Source organism: Toxotes jaculatrix, chromosome 1 (genome assembly GCF_017976425.1).
Source record: "Toxotes jaculatrix isolate fToxJac2 chromosome 1, fToxJac2.pri, whole genome shotgun sequence".
NCBI classification, from domain to species: Eukaryota; Metazoa; Chordata; class Actinopteri; family Toxotidae; genus Toxotes; species Toxotes jaculatrix.
The window spans coordinates 4,784,716-4,800,980 of NC_054394.1; the positions used below are offsets into that span (position 1 = coordinate 4,784,716).

At 41.4% G+C, this 16,265-nt stretch overlaps 1 protein-coding gene across 3 annotated transcripts in view; it reads right to left on the minus strand.

Moving 5' to 3' along the window:
* The window catches only part of mtss1lb (MTSS I-BAR domain containing 2b), a 63,729-nt gene that overhangs the window by 22,505 nt on the left and 24,959 nt on the right, over window positions 1–16,265 (minus strand). The gene's annotated exons all lie outside the window — the stretch shown is intronic.

Genomic DNA, 16,265 nt, shown 5'->3' on the forward strand with positions numbered 1-16,265 from the left:
ACAGTGCTCCGAGAATACCATAATCACTGCTGCCACTGAAATGTACACACTGGAAAATTCCGATTAAACAGGAGCCAAATGGGATTTCCTCAAGAGACACTATTTATCATAAGGGCTTACACGGGCTTACACAGTAAAATGCAGGGAGTATAGAGAGAGGAAGGGCGTTATTCCAAAATGTTATGCACCAGATGAATATTTTCATCTATAAATGAAAAATTCTGTTACAACTAAAATAAAAAGGGGGGTGAGTGACAACCTCTCCCAAAATTATTCAATCCACAATTTCAGAATAAATAGGATGTAACTTTCAAATGGCCAACATTCTTTATACACACTTTATTTATCTGACAATATTCAGGATTTGAAATTGTAAATTAATTCTTTTTTTCCCCAAATTGTCTCATGTACTTTCCCATTTTGGGATAGAACTCTAATTTCACCACATAAAACTGGCCCACAGAAGATTTGTATCCATGCTAGCTACGTGCTAGTGATGGTAATGTCCGATGGTCAGAGGATATATCTGACTGGCGTTCCCCCAACTATTCCTCAAGCACCACTATAAGATAAACATTTCTGGTTAGGAATAAAATATCTTGACAACTTTTAGATGAATTGCCTTAAAGTCTGATGCAGACATTTTTGGTCCCACCAGGACTGTTTGTGTGACCTCTCGCTCACCACACTTCTTCTAGAGCTATCATCACATCAAACTTGCTAAGCTAAGATGGGGAACGTGGTAAATGTCTCCTGCTATAAATCAGCATCTTAGGACTGTCACTGTGAGCATGTAAAATTTAGCTCAAAGCACTTCTTGACTTACAGCCTCACAGGGAAGAGAATGACCTTCAGTGAACTTTGTGTGAATGGGCACAGGTCTTTATTCTGGCATGATAACAGGAAATAGCCTAAATTCATGGTAAACTCTGCATCATAGTAAATGCTCTCCTATTGCAACTCTGCAAAACTCCTGACTAAGTTCTGTGTCAACATTTTTTTATGCTTAATGCCAACTATTTAAAACACTTTCTACTATCTCAGTGTTTGTCAACTGTGGTGTGGTCAAGGTTAGGGAAAGACAGTGGTTATGACAAATAAGCTTTGGTTAAAGTTAGGGTATGGTTAGTCAACTAAAATGTTTGGTTAAGGTTTGGGAGCGATCAGGTTTTAGTTTATAAACAGGCAACTATTCCAGTTTCCTGTATGAAGTCAGACATGGTACAGACCAATCCACTACCCTGACCTTCACACCCTTATTCCCCCCCTTGTTACAAATAGGGCACAACATTCCCTGCACAGGCACTGAGCACTGCAATTCCTTGGGACACTGGGTAGATTTTTGGACCCCACTGTGCATAAACAATGTAGGCTACAAATCGTGTTTTTAAAAGAACAAAAGAGCTTTTGAATTTATAATTAATTGTTTATGTTTCTATGTTTAAGTCATCTGAGGACAGAACTAGACTTGCTTTTTTATTTCTCATTAAAACAGTAACTGAAGTGAACCATACTTTAATTGTTATGTAGTTTAGACTTACAGAGAGTTCATGTGCAGTGTATTGGTTAAAATGACTTTGATTCCTACATTAGATGGCATGAAACTCAACTCTAGTGTGGGATTTCCTCTGGTTCTGGTTCTCTGGCCCTATGCTGACCTGTTCTGATCAGCCTAGAATGCCTTGCTCGTGAGCACCTCGACAATAATTAGCATTACTCATTTAATTTCCTCACCAGCCTGCCTGCAGATTCAAACCAGCAGTCAAAGGATTAAAACAACCATAAGGCACATGCTCACATATCCTGCCACATACCCATACACTCACAACGGCCAAACCACGCACACATACTTACACTGTGTGCTGTTCACATCCAGAGAGAAGTGTTCCATTCATAATTAACAAATTCCTCCCTCACGCCTCCTGTTCTACCCGGCAACCATTCATTAAAGTAGAGCCACCCTCCCCCAAACACACACATTCATACACACACACACACATACGCATGCACGCTCACATACTTCAAGTATACACCATGCATGCCGATCAGTTGTTGAATTAGTGTGTTAAAGTGTGTGTGGACAGTGTGATCTAATCCCAAATCAATGAGTGGGTATTGAAGCTGATGTGGGCAGAGAGTGACATAAAATCATATAAGTGATGAAGAGCGAGTGTGTGATATTTTGTATGGAAGGAGAAGGTGGATTGGATTAGAAATGAGAGAGGAGAAGAGATGGAGGAGTGATCAGAGTGCATGAAGACATGAGGGGTTGCCTTGCACATTTTAATGAGCTCACTGCTGGATACAGGACCATGGGACTGGAGTTACAGCCAAGTGTCTGTGTGTGTGTGTGTCTGTGTGTGTTTGATCTCTACATTTATGATGGTCCTCTTCCTGTTTGTCTGTTATTACCAGCCATCTCAGACTCCATAGGAGATCAACAAGATTACGGGTGGCACTGAACACACACCGCTGACATCTGGAATACAGCTACTGTGAATATGTGTGTGTGTGTGTGTGTGTGTGTGCGCAACACTGTTATTTTGCTTCCAATGCAAATCAACATGATTTTGCACATTATTTGAACTCAGAGAGGCCTAACAATGGTTCGAACCACGCTTAGTCTGACGTGTTTCTTTCTAAATGCATAAAAACAAGTAGAACTGAATTTTTAATCTTCATTCAGTAGTTATGTGAGTGAGGGTTAGTTGTGGTGAACTGTAGGTCCTTGTTGTCACAATAATGATTTGACAAGTATTTCCAATGCACTATAATACTAAGACAATTTGCTGTGTTATCATCATAAAAAAATGGTTTGCTTTACATAAGCATAAGCATTACAACAATTGGCAGCACATTATGATGAAGCCACAGAGAATTATCATCAAGTCTGTGGCTCCCTCTGATCTGGGGGGTATTTCTGTGTCTCATTACTTTGATTTTGGTGGAAACTTTACTTTTTTGGTTTACTGTCATGAGTCTGAGTAAAGTTTCCAGACGCAGCAGGCAGCTTCTGATAAACCCACTTTACACTAACCGCCCAGCACCAACAACAGACAGCCAAAGTTAGCAATTAGCTGTGAACATAGTGGAGTATAGAGGAGTTGAGGAGAAGAGGATTCGAGGCTGGTGTTTTATATTTCTCGGTCAGTTTCTTAAGTTCTAGATCATATCCCAGTAAAAGAGCAGTATCAACAGCGTAGACGTTATGTGTTTTATTTACAGTGTAGTTTCTTTAGTCTTCCACAAAAAGCAAAGACAAAGGCAGCCAAACAAGTAACTTCTCTATTCACTTTATAAAGTGTACAAACATTTGGAGATAAGCCCACTACCCTCCACAGCCCTCTCTGTCTGTCTGTCTGTCTGTCTGCCCTGCAGAAAGAAGGAGGGACTCCCTTCTTGGGAATATGACTTCACTTCTTTTCCTTCCTCTCTGTCTCACTCTTGTTTTTGATGTGCTTCCAGGTTGCAAAGCTCCCTGTGAAAATACATGTGTGTATGGACACTGTGTGTTTGTGAGAGAGACCCACCCAGACAAGGCCCTCAATTCTAGCCTTGTAGTTTCACAGATGTAGTGTAATTTATGATTTTATATAATTTGATGTTTAGTCTCAGACCAGGCAAAGCGTCAGTCTGCCCAGTGGATGGCGAAGTCCTCATCACCTAGCAACTGACTTAACTGTCAGGTTTGTTACGGTTTCCATGACAGCACAGATCTTGGCCTGTTGCTAAGGTGAGAATCAGAATGTTTGTTGCTAAGATCAAATTGTCTGCTGCTACGGAAACGAATGTCTGAACTGAACTGCACGACAGAGAGAGAGAGAGAGAGAGAGAGAGAGAGAGAGAGAGAGAGAGAGAGAGAGAGAGAGAGAGAGACTGATTGACAGAGAGGGAATACCACACTAACACACACACACACAGAAACCTCACTGTGAAAACCGGAAGAGGGCTTACAGCAGAGAGAGTGGGAACAGAAACAGATAAACTAATGCATACACACACACACACACACACACCTACACACATAAAGGCACACTCTCCTGGAAACAATTACATAACTAAATGATCAAGCCTGTCACTGTTTTATCAAAGTACATATACAGTGGCACTGTTATGCAGAGAGACACACACAGTCCCACAGTCGTTCAACAAATTGAAATGTTTTGGGGCATTTCTTCAAATACTCTGTCCCTTCAGCACAGAGGCAGGGCTGCTCAGATACCACCAGCCACACAACATGATGTCAGTGTTTACAGATACTTTGTGAGTACAGTTACACTTATAAACAGATACACATATATGTGCTTTCACATACTGTTGCTCTCCAAGAGAATATTATTGAGTCTTTTTAAACAGTCTGCTCTCTGATGATAGCATCTCTCTCTCTCTCTCTCTCTCTCTCTCTCTCTCTCTTCTCTCTCTCTCTCTCTCTCTCTTTGCCTGGGGTATCTTTGGCCTTCCCACCAGTACATCTCCATGGCAACTATCATCTATAGTCTTGCAGAAGGATTCATCAGCCTTTGTCTCCTTATATGCTGTGCAATGCAACCAAACATACAACCTGTTATGACTTGGCTAAATGCACCAATCATATGTATGTATGTTTTTCTGTTAGTGTTTGTGTATGTTTGTAGCATGTGTACTTTTTTTTATGTCACATCAGGTGATGGGTAAAAACTCAATAGTCAAAAAGTAGCAGACTGTCATGTTTTCTAGGTTAGCTAAGATAGCTCACAGTTAGATGGACACAAACAGACACACACACACACGCATGCATGTGTGTACATTACTCAAACTGAATTTCACCTGAAAGCAGAAGAGGGCTATTGATGTGTAAAAACACAAACACATCTTGATTCTTCTTGACAAGCAACACAGTCGACTGTTTGGAGCTGTCCTTTGTCACACAACTCTGTCTCCTAAAAATATGTTTCTATACAACTAAACTGCAACAGCAAATGTATTTTGTATGAAACATAATTACAACCAGATGGTGTTTTCTATCAACATTATGAGTATATGTTGTTAATTTATGTATCTGGCAAGTTGCAAATACGTTGATACTAAATGTATCACTAAAATGTTCACAGACAACATATTTGTTTTCCACCAAAATATCTTGCAGTAAAATATCCACTTGTACTGACCTCAGCATTATTCCACTTATTCACCACAGCACTTGGTTAAGGTTAAGGAGAGATCAGTTCACAGTAACTTCAGACACAACATGTTTATTTACTTTTAGCCAAAACCACCCGAAACTTTACCAAATCGCCTTGGTGCCTAAACCTAACCACAGACAAGGACTCCGGATGAAAACTCCTGTCTCTGGAAGTCGTGCTTTCTGTGCACTCGACATCCACCTCAACCACATCCTGGCAACTCTGCTGCAGTAGCAAATGTAGTGAACTGAATATAATCCAACCAACCATTATATTTCATACAAATCCTACTTACTGTTGCAGTTTGGATATATAGAAATAGTTGTGGAGCTTTATACCTGCACCAGTCTGTGAATATTCACTTTGTCTCCTAGAAGCCTGTATGTTTGGCAAATCTAGGAATGCATTCCCTATTTCGGTGCAATCTTCTGGTGGGCTCCAGGAAACTCTCAAATTAAACAGTGAATTTGCTCGGTCAACCAATAAAACCAAAATGAAACAGTCATTTTTCTAGCAGTGTCTCATTCTGTGTTTTACTCTACCAGACAACAAACTACAGCACTGCTTTTAATGACTCCTTCAAATTTTGGTCACAGATATAATCCACTTCTAAACCAAACACCTGTCAGTTGCTCTCATTAACTAAGACAGCATCTGGTGTGTTAGCTGTAAGTTCTGTACACAAGACTGTAATTGCACTGTTTAAACACGGAAGATGCAACCTCACTGATTAACAGGTATATGGTATTATGTCCTCGGCTAGTAAGTCAACATTTATGGCACATCTTCCTTTATGCAGAGATTTTCCACATACACTCTATAACCTCTGTGAATAATGAAACTAGAGATAAAGGTTGTATTTGGTGGGAGATACCTATAGTCTTCCTTGAACTGATGGTCAGTGGTTAATGGACTGCACTGAGAGTGCATTACACTACATGTCATATTCACCCATTCACACATACAATCACATCCTGGTGGCACTGATGGGATTCAGTATCTTGCCCAAGGACACTTCGAACATGCAGACTGGAGGAGCCGGGGATCCACCTTCCAATTAGTGGACAGCCTGCTCTATCTCCTGAGCCACGGCCGCCCTTTTCATTAAATAATTCATGTGAAATGAAGTTATCAGAAGGGGAAAGAAAGGTCAGTTTTCCTTTGTAAATTTAATCCAGTTAGGTGTTGTTGGTGGTTGGTGGTTGTAAACCAACTAGGAGCCTCCATCCATTAGCAGATGGTAACTGAACTGAACTTAATGTGTATGAAAAAGATTCAGATCATATATGAAGAACATAATGAGGGAACATGTTTGGGAAGAACATGTTCCCTCATTATGTTCTTAATATATGATCTCCCACAGAAATGCAACATCTGTGACACGGAGCACTGAAGCTGTCCTGCAGTCTTTATAGCATTATGGTGGTTTTTCCTTTAATTTGTCACACATCTGTGCTGTCGATGATGAAGAGAAAAATCAGAATGGAACGAGGGAGAAAGTATTAGAAAGGGGAAGGAGAGGAAAAAGATGTAGCCAGTGATATAAGGAGGAAGAGGAGGAGTCAGGCATGACAGGAGTTTTATGTCTCGGGTGGCATAACAAAGAAGGAGGGTTAACAGCAGAGCAGGTGAGGCTGCGGTTTCCAAGGTTACAGACGTCTGCAGCAACCACCCATCTGTTCCCCTGACACCAGCATCTCTGCGGTGACACAGCAACAATAAGTGGACAGAGAGAGAGAGTTAGGCCAAAAGAAAGATGGGCAGGGAGAGACAAAGAGGGGGCAGAGAAGGAGGTGATGAGGAGACAGATTAAAGAGGGGGAGACAGGCAGAGGAGGCAGAGAGACTGCAGTCGTAGCAGTGCCAGAAAAAGCAGAATTATTCATGAGGCCTAGATTCTCCTCTCACTGTAAAACCAAGTCAGGGATAGGAGCTTCCCAGACAACCAGGCAGCCAGTCACCCTGACCAAAACAAGCCATCAGTCTCTGATACAACAGCATCTACAGTACAGACACTGAAATGTATTCCAGGGTAAATCCTGTGCAGCAAACCTCCAATACCACATGCTGAAGGAATGCATTATAGCATGATACATTATACTTAAGCAATAAGCCACGAGAGGCCGTGGTTTGGAAGGATTTTTATTGAGGAGAAGAGAAAACTAGTGGTAACAGTGTAAAGGCTCATTAGGTTTACTAATCAATAATGTAGCTTAACAATGTGGTGAGTAAGTAATATTGTGAGTGTTGATATTTGGTAATGAGTGAATAACGAGATGAAATATAAGGTAATGTAAGCAGTTTTGAATGTCTCTCAGCCAATCAGAATTCAGAAAAGGAACATCTTAGAGTCATATCCAGTTCACATACCTAACCTGGGTCCTGTTGCAACATATCACAGCTTCACATCACAAGACTGTAACTGTGGACTTGTGTGTTTTTACAGCCACTGTATTAATTTTAAATGAGCTCATGCTGAGAATGTTTACCTGTCTGCCTTCTGCTGAGATCAGAGGCAGGACGAGTGAAGGTCTTCACGAGTATTAATGCCATGGTACGCAAACTCGTTTGTCCGATCACATCGGAGGGCAAAGTGTTTGCAGCTGACCTCTGGAATCCGATGCATATTTTAAATGCACCATTTAAAGGATCTAAGTGACCTCTGCTGATCAGAAACTAACAAGAACAATTCAACAACACGGGACCCAGCTAAAATATTTAAAGCTTCAGCAGGGCTGGAGCTACAAGTTGTTCTGTCAGTCAGAAATTCTTTGTGTCAACAGAAATTCACACACACACACACACACGCACACTCGCACACCACAACATGCCAGCTTTGACCTCTGACCCCCTCCCTGGACCCATAACATCAGTCAGAAGGCCATGGCGAGGTCACTTCCTGTCAAAACACATCTCTCCACCCCAGCCACTGTTGCCATGGTGACAGGAGGATAAGGCCAACAATGACAGCTGAACTGACACATGCTCTCAAGGCTAAAAAATTTATAGCACATTAACTGTTTTCCTGGAGTTGATGGCTATTTCTTTTTTTTTTTCTTTTTAATTCACATATTTCGTTCACCTTTCTTCCTGTTCTCGGTGTTACAAGTGTTCCTGTATTTCCCCTTCCCTGTCTAATTTTCCCAGAGGGACAAAACAATCAGCCTCCGTCCTCAGCGACCCATCACGCTGGAGAGTGTGACCCAGATAAGTGTCTGCCGTGATGAACCTGAACAATCGATGTTCTGGTCCAGTCCGATTTCCCCGGCCAGTCAGTTCTGTGCCCCAGTCACAGCATTCATAAATCTTTGCTCTCAAGTGGTGTGGCCATAAAAAGAGGGACAAGAAGCTCTTTATCTGTCCAGTCTATTTTTATTTGTGGGGGTGAAATAATCAAGTTGTGCAAAACAGGTAAAAAATGTACATGATTTTCTTGCTGATTTCACATATTTAATTGATTTTGGTCATGGAGAAGAAGAGACAGACCATGTGAGTTGGACATTCACATTTCTCACATAACTCTTTTCTGTATATAGCATGCAACCCACTACACAGACCAGAACTGAAGGTGTCTGACTTCTTCTTTTACACTACTCTTTTTTTTACAACAAATCCAGTTACATTCATCAATGAAATGCAACTAAACTCTAAATATTAAAATGTCTGTGTAACGTAAAAGATGTGTTTGACTATATCACAGCATAATGGGATATCTGAGAGTAAGGAACCTGCCTTGGCTAAAAGCTTTCATACATTTGTTCATTTGTTTTGGATGAGCTGAGCCAAAATGTCTAGCCAGTCTGTGAACAGCAGCTTAAACAGAGCTAATGTAAACTGTATAGTGATTATAGCTTATTCAGCCCTGATTAGGTACTATTAATGCCAGAGTACTCAAATTACCCTTTATGGTAATTAGCACTTCAGGCTTTTTCTTCATGTAATCTGTAATTAGGTGCTTCTTAAAATTCTAATACTGTAGCTTTTACCTGTTTTGATTTTGATTTGAAGAAAAATGATATCTTGTATTATATTTGACACTGCTCACATCATCAGCTGATAATGGCCTTTCACACTTGATACCAGTGATGGTGCATGTCTTACTGATAATAACGGGATAAGACTGCCAGAGATAAAGGACACATTGGAACATGCTTTTAGCAGTTTATAGCATCCAGCAGGAAAGGACCTGTAATCGCACCTGATTGAGCCTGATGGTCTCTGAGGGTTCAGTGTTAGCAATCACATCATCAGAAATGGTAAATTCATCCCAGTACTGAACATTTAGACTGTGAGAGCACCCAAGCAGACTGTCCTCCTGTAAAAACAGTGCACATAGTCCACGTTAAAAGGACAATGGGGAGGATGGATGGACAAAAACACAAGACCATCACACAGGAAACCGCTGTTCCTTTCCCATGTGACAGTTTATCCATTACGGCTCCACAACCGTAACTGTATGTTTATTACTGTTACCATGACAATGCAGGTTCAGCACACCTGCTTCTCGTACGTTCCTATGGGTTGTAGCCAGTGACAAGCAACCTACATGGTCATTTAAGATAAGTAACCACAGTGAAGAGGGAACTTGCTGTTGGATGGAGAGAGTTCAAAGGTCAGAGCCAGAAGCCTCAGCTCAGATGTAATTGGAGACACCTGATGTGTGTTGTTGTCCTACGAATAAGGGCATGTTAAACTCTGCCCGCTCTATGTCTAGGTTTTCTGTCTTTGTCTCGCTCCCTCCTTTCCTCTCTTTCTCTCTATAATACACACATCTTCCTGTCTAAGGGAGAGATGTGTTACTTTCTTATCATATGGGAATAAGCATCCAAAGAACTTGACAGCTCAAAGCACTGACTTGAAAGTGCAGAAGCCATAAAAAAAACAACACACAATGGGAGTTTGCTTTATACTGTTACACAGTAATTCTCTTGCTTCTCACACACAGCTTAACGTACATCCTGTGTGAGCTACTGCACTTTTTTTTGAAATCACAAATACCAACGGCCACCTCAATGTCAGCCACAAATAAAAATCCTGAGGATATCCCTGCAATGACATTTTAAAGGCTGACAAAATGGCCTATATGATTACAGAAAGGTTTCTTTTATTTGTAATGACTTGATATCTTGATGCCTTGATGGGGAAATCACAAATCCTAGAAAATCTAATGTAAATACAGCACTACCTGCAAGGCAAGATCAATGCTCCAGGATCACAGAGACCAGTTGGCAAACAACCCTGACATCAAAGAGCATCATAGAGGAAGTCCACTGCTGGACAAATACGTACCCCTAAGCTTAGCGCCTTGGACCCATTAAAATGCAGGATACAGTAGAACAGTGAGTGTGAGGGTGTAATGGTTTAGAGTGGAGTCAGCTGGGCCTGGGAAAGCATGCGCATTCTCTGGCTTTGATTACAGAGGCTTTAAATCTCTCTAACACACATACTCACTAACACATACACACACAAATATACAAACTCAAACACAGACACACACACACTCTCTCCCCGGAGACCAAGGCAGGGCTGAACTACAGGCCTCCAGACAGGGCATATTTACTCAAAATAGTGGGGGGGGGGGGGGTGGGGTTGTTGGCAAAGGACAGTTTCTGTTGCTAAAAATACCAACACATAAAGTGAAACCAGCCAGGCCAGCTTGTACAGCCATTACACAGAAAAAGTGGGGATAAACGTAAAAAGAGAAGGAAAAACATGCATGAAAAGAAGTAGAGTTCACAGGGACTTAAAAGGCCTTCCCCTGAATCTGCCTCCCTGTTTCTGTTTACCAGCAAGGAGAGAAATGTGTTTCATAAGACAAAAGCTGAAAGAAATTTTTAGATACGCTGTGTGAGTTCAACATCAACATTTCTGACCTGATCTGACCTGTTATAGCCACTAACCATGAGCACAAATCCCAGTGTGAACAAAAGACTGAGGAAGTTTGGCCTTTCAGTGACAGAACATGAGGAGGAGTGTACCAGCAGAAGATGTACCAGGCCTACATAGTCATAGTAGTGGTCATATCCTGTATAGGTTTAGTAACAAAAACTACTTGGTTAGGTTTAGGAAAAGATTGTGGTTTAGGTTGAATAAGTGTGTCCCTAAGGTTAGAGGACCTTCGCCATCATGGTTACAGTAATAAACGTGGTTAAGGAACGGTCATGGTCAAAACGAGGGAAACGAAGAAGTCTCCTGTGAGAACAGCCTGTGTTTTGTTGATCGATTCATCCTCCTGATGTCAACTTGTCGCTCTTAAGACTACGTCACCTCCACCTAACTTCCTCCTTTGTTCTTGTCGTAATTTCTAGGGTGGCTCGAGGTCACCTGACAATAAAACGTACCTGTGGGTCTAAGATGCCTAGACCCACAGTTACATTTATATAACTAAGCTGCACAGACGACCTGTGAGGTTGTTTTTTACAGTTTCAGAAACTGAAGCCCTACTAGCTCCAGGGTTGATGAGCTCACTAATGCAAAAAAAATGTCCCGTCCTCCATCATGGAAAAACAATATCACAGCATCATCATGCATTAATTATTGTTTTATACTCCCTTTAATCCGGAAATCTGACAGTGAACAAGAATCAATGAAAAGCAAAATCAATGGAAAATACATTTGTGCACCTTAGCAGCCTGATATTGATCTGCCATCTTTCCTCTCATCAATATAAATGTTGAAGTTTCAATTTCAGTTTGAGCACAATACATCCTTTTATCATTTTTAATATCAGAGCACAGTCTGAAATTCTACACCTGGACGTTAAAATGCATAATCTGGTAAGAATTCTGAACAGTAAACACTCCTGTTTAAACAAAGCTGTTGTTTGATGCCAGTGTGGGCGACGATGCTTCTCTCAGTGCTGGCTGTTGAGTGGCTGGTTTTCTGAGCCGTCTGCACTTCCTAACCTCTCGAGGCTCCGTGACACATGATCTTAAAGAGCTCTCACTTCTCTGGCAAATACCTAGAAAGCCACTCTGTACTAGGTTCAAGTGAAAGCTTATCTCCGTAACGTATTTTTGTCACTGTGTTGGTGTGTTTGCATTCTACAGTAACATGTGTTGATAGTTAACTGGATAATACTGTGGCTGCTGGGCAATTTGCTCTTTGCATTCGCAACCGTTCAATAACGATCAAACATTCATGTGCAAAGAGCAGAGGGTTAACACTGGAGGACTCCACACACACTGGAGGAAAATGTCAAATATTCTTATCCATACACTGCCGAAATATCTGCCACATGAGTCATGCAATCTTGTCAAGAGTCTTGTTTTTTGTTGTTTTTTTTTTCTTCTTAAAATAACAGAAAACATTTGCCAGTAGGGTGAGATAATCCAGTTTGTTCACTGAACAGTTTTACCATAGAAAATTTCCAAAAATGGTCTTGAAAGAAGGAAACTCGTACTATTTTGATGTAGATGAACTCCCTTTTTGAGAAACTCTCATTAAAGGAATAGTTTTGCATTTTGGGAAACATAGAACAGAGGCTTATATAAGGAGATTGATACCACCCCTCATCTGTATGGTAAATACCTAGCTAGAGCCAGCAGCCAGAGCTGTAAAACAAGTTGCTCCCAGTGATGCAAACATCCTTTTGGTGGATCACAAACATGATGTAATATCCGTCCCCAGCACAGAATTTTTGACCTTTCAAGTTTATGATTTTGACCTGCTATCATGTGTTCTTGTCAGGCAATTTTTCCAGAGCAAAACAAGAAATCCCCTTCCACAGGGAGATGAGAGGTCAGGCAGTCCAGTAGGAAGGTTGTGGGGAATCAGTGTGTTAGACAAGGAAATTGTAGTAAGGCTGATAATAGCCAAAACTGAGGCTTTTCAGACCATACCATTAATGGATTTGTGTTTGTTTGACAGCGACGAGGGAACGATGAAGATTCACCCTTGGGGTGACAGCTCTTCAAAGCTTCCTTACACATTGGTTTGCATGTAGAGCACATACAAAGGCCTGAAAACATGACTAACATACATGATCATGTCCTGAATATCACCAATTACACACTGCAACGTGAAAATCCTCCTGCACGCCTGCTGAAACATAGCTTCACATATGCTGCATACGTGCATGTAAAATGCGAACACGTATTCTCACACAATCTTGATAGCATTCACATGTTAAGATGCACAATAGTAAGCATGTACTCTACAGATGGTATCCACTGTAACATGCAGTGTGCCATCTGCATGGATGCATCATATGAGCTGCTTAAGGGCAAGAGAGGTGGTTTGTGCATCTGGGTGTGTCAGGATCACATACAAAGGATTACACACACACACATTTATGAATGGAAATTAACCCTTATTGTAACTATAATACCTTTTTAGTATCAGACTAATACATGCCTGCAAATCTGAAAAGAAATCAATGATTACAACAACCATCATACACTAATATTTTGTTATCTTTAATGTGATAGTGAATGCATTTTTGTGTTCTGGGGATACAATCTATCATATCTGAGTTTATTTCTCCTAACCGAGTTGTACAGATTGTGAAGTCACACAAATGTGTGATTTGACTTAACATCCTTTAGTTTTCTAGGAATTATGTTTGTTATGATGCTGCCTTCATGACCCAGACTTTCTGAAAAAAACATAGGAATAAAATATGCATTTAGCCGGACGCATCTTTTAGCAACATAAGCTGTGCTGTCAGACCCGAGTTAGGCTTGGCTGTGCTGAGTCACACACTGCAGTGGTCTAAATATAGCATTGTGGGTAATGTAGTCTGGGCATCATGTATGCTCCTCAGGCTCTCTGCGCACTCCTGACCCCAACAGATACAGCTTCATAGAGAACAAGACTAGAGAATAATTAGCAGAATAGGAGAACAGTGTTTATGTGTGTATGTGTTTACACGCAAACGCACATACAGCAAAGCAAGGGAAACCTCAAATAAGCCATTTCTTTCTCTCTCTCTCTGTCTCTCTCTCATACACTCACGCACACACGGTCAGAAGGTGACAGCATGTCTCTGAGAACACTTTAGTTTTGAGCAGACTGGCTGGCAGGAGGTCAGGTATCTGTGGGAAACACTGGTCTGTTGTTACTGCTAATGTCTCTCTCTCTCAGTGAGTCTCTCTCTAACAATGCCTCCATCACACACTGTTCAAGAGAGCTGTTGACATACCACAACAAATAGTGTGTACCTTAGGAGCATTCAGATCTCACAAGATGACCTTGAGTTGAGAAGTTTTACAAGTGTAATGTAAAATAAAAAGGTGTGTGGAGGATTAAAAGGTTAGACAGAGAAACCCCCAAAAACATAATACACTGGCATGTGTGTGTGTGTGCCACTGTTGCCATGGCAACGCACCCATTGGGAGAGCCACAGAGCAGGGAGACAGGAATGAAGGGTAGAGAAAAAAAAATGAATGGATGAGGATGAAGCATCCACACACCTACCTGTGCGCTAATACACAGCATGTGCAACATGAGGGACGAATGGAAGCGGCGCATACATAACAAAGATTATGAAAGCAGGAAGGAATAGGTTGCAAAATATGGCTAAATATGGGTAAAGATGCTACTTCCATGGCTTCAGGGCTTTGAGGAGCACAGAGTCACTGTTGTACTGTCACGACAAACACATTAGTTAAAGACTCATGGCTGCTTACAGATTTTCATGTGAGGATTTCATGTTTTTTAAAGTTGAACCTCAGCCAACTTTAGCCAAAAGGCAATGTCATCCTGTGAGGGGCTTAATACGAGTAAGTCTACATTCCTGATAGATTACTTTGTAGTATGAACACTGTATTTCTACTGTTTAACTGGAAATTGGCACAGTTAAAGATAAAATTGTTGCTGCAACAAAATGTGATAAACTTTCAAACATGAATCTGTTACTCAACTTTATGAAAATGTATATATATCTGAAACATATTCCATCCTTTCACCAGTATCTGAAGTAATACCCAACCAAATACAGCCAACCACTGTTCAAGCTTACTGAGTAATTTAAGGTGGAGAATCCCTTTAAGGTTAGAGAAAGGGCTGAGATTAGGCATGTAGTTCTGATCATTACAGCATAATGTAGTCAGATGTAGTCAATGGAGGGTCCTCAGCAGGACAGCAGTACAAGGGTGTGTGTGTGTGTGTACAGCTGAGCCAGCAGCAGCCACAACAGTTATCACGCCTGGCTGATGGCTGTTAATGCTGCGGATTAACACCTAACTCTCACTAACTCCAAGCACACACATGCGCACACACCAGTGTACCCAGTTCTCCCCAAGTGCTGGAAATGTTGCTTCAGTGTTTTGACTAATTCAGGGAGAGTTGCTACATTTTACTAAAACCTAAAAGAAACTTAATGAAAACTTACTGAAAACACTAAATCTTCATTTTTAAAAAGTCTATCCTGCAGTGAAGAGAACATTTAGGAAATATATCACGGACTACCCTCCAAAACATGCACACACACACACACTCACACACACACACACACACACACACACACACACACACACACACTCCCTCTTGCATGCATACCACTCCTCACTTCAGCCTCTCGTCTCATTAAACAAGACTTGGCCTTGGAGCAGCTAGACTCACTGAGCTCCGCTTCCCATGCTCAGTGAGTGAGTAGACTGTGTGTGTGTGTGTATATGGGAGTGTGTGTGTGCGTGTGTGTGTGACAGAGCATGTCTTGTGTTGTTGACCTCTGGGACAATGCTGCACTGTGGCATCAGGAAATGTCCTTAGAGAGCTGCCAGAGACAGAGAGAAAGATGGAGGGAAGGAGGAGGGCAGAGGAAGAATGGGAATGATGGGAGGCAGGATTTGATGGGAGAAACGTGTTGGGAAGTAAGAGGGAGCAGAGTGGAAAAAGAGAGCAGGGAATGACATTTGGGCTGAGTGATGAGGGTAGAGGAAGCACTGAAGAGCTGGATGAGTGAAAGAAAAGCTCCATGGAGGAGGAAGAGAGGAAGAGAAAGGGGATTGGGCGCTAGAGGGAGGGAAATGGATGCACACTGCATTTGAGGCTTAATTAAAGACAATAATGTTGTTTTTGTAGCTCTCCACAACAACAGGCCTCTCAGCCATGGCCTACTTACAGAGGGAAAAGAGAGGTTGGGAAAGAAAGAAAGAAGGAA